The sequence below is a fragment of the Triticum dicoccoides genome, unplaced genomic scaffold (genome assembly GCF_002162155.2).
Source record: "Triticum dicoccoides isolate Atlit2015 ecotype Zavitan unplaced genomic scaffold, WEW_v2.0 scaffold15663, whole genome shotgun sequence".
Classification (NCBI taxonomy): domain Eukaryota; kingdom Viridiplantae; phylum Streptophyta; class Magnoliopsida; order Poales; family Poaceae; genus Triticum; species Triticum dicoccoides.
Window position 1 is genome coordinate 1 of NW_021211902.1, and position 1,498 is coordinate 1,498.

General features: G+C 61.0%; 1 non-coding gene across 1 annotated transcript; it reads right to left on the bottom strand.

Moving 5' to 3' along the window:
• Positions 1-1,260: 1,260 nt before the first annotated feature.
• LOC119344165 lies at positions 1,261-1,416 on the bottom strand. Its single transcript, XR_005166488.1, has one exon. It is a non-coding gene; the product is annotated as a 5.8S ribosomal RNA (ribosomal RNA).
• Positions 1,417-1,498: the final 82 nt, after the last annotated feature.

A 1,498-nucleotide genomic window follows, 5' to 3' on the forward strand; every position in this document is an offset into this window, starting at 1 on the left:
CGAGGACGTTGCGTCCCCAATGCCTCTAATCATTGGCTTTACCTGATAGAACTCGTAATGGGCTCCAGCTATCCTGAGGGAAACTTCGGAGGGAACCAGCTACTAGATGGTTCGATTAGTCTTTCGCCCCTATACCCAAGTCAGACGAACGATTTGCACGTCAGTATCGCTTCGAGCCTCCACCAGAGTTTCCTCTGGCTTCGCCCCGCTCAGGCATAGTTCACCATCTTTCGGGTCCCGACAGGCGTGCTCCAACTCGAACCCTTCACAGAAGATCAGGGTCGGCCAGCGGTGCGGCCCGTGAGGGCCTCCCGCTCGTCAGCTTCCTTGCGCATCCCAGGTTTCAGAACCCGTCGACTCGCACGCATGTCAGACTCCTTGGTCCGTGTTTCAAGACGGGTCGGATGGGGAGCCCGCAGGCCGTTGCAGCGCAGTGCCCCGAGGGACACGCCTTTAGGCGCGCGGGTGCCGGCCGTGCCGACGACGGCCACCGGGGGCACCTAGGGCCCCCGGGCTTTGGCCGCCGGCGCGGCCGACAACAGTCCACACCCCGAGCCGAGCGGCGGACCAGCAAGAGCCGTTCCGCATACGGCCGGGGCGCATCGCCGGCCCCCATCCGCTTCCCTCCCGGCAATTTCAAGCACTCTTTGACTCTCTTTTCAAAGTCCTTTTCATCTTTCCCTCGCGGTACTTGTTCGCTATCGGTCTCTCGCCTGTATTTAGCCTTGGACGGAGTCTACCGCCCGATTTGGGCTGCATTCCCAAACAACCCGACTTGTTGACGGTGCCTCGTGGGGCGACAGGGTCCGGGCCGGACGGGGCTCTCACCCTCCCAGGCGCCCCTTTCCAGGGGACTTGGGCCCGGTCCGTCGCTGAGGACGCCTCTCTAGACTACAATTCGGACGGCACAGCCGCCCGATTCTCAAGCTGGGCTGCTCCCGGTTCGCTCGCCGTTACTAGGGGAATCCTTGTAAGTTTCTTCTCCTCCGCTTATTTATATGCTTAAACTCAGCGGGTAGTCCCGCCTGACCTGGGGTCGCGGTCGAAGCTACGTGCGCTTCGTTTGTTGGGTCGTTCAAAGGCCATAATGCCAGCTGCGCGCCGGATGCACTGCATTGATAAAGCGAGGACGCCCACCATGCGCTGTGTCCGGCGCGGTACGCCGGCAGCCCAATCTTCGGTCCACCGTCCCTTGAGAGACGAGGGACCAGATGCCGCATCCCGATTCCCGTTGAGGGTGGTTGGGAGCGTGTTTTGGCGTGACGCCCAGGCAGGCGTGCCCTCGGCCGAGTGGCCTCGGGCGCAACTTGCGTTCAAAGACTCGATGGTTCGCGGGATTCTGCAATTCACACCAGGTATCGCATTTCGCTACGTTCTTCATCGATGCGAGAGCCGAGATATCCGTTGCCGAGAGTCGTGTGGATTAAATAGCTTTGCAACACGAGGGACGGCTAGCAAGCTAGACATGCCCCCGGGTTAGGCACAGTGTTCCTTGACG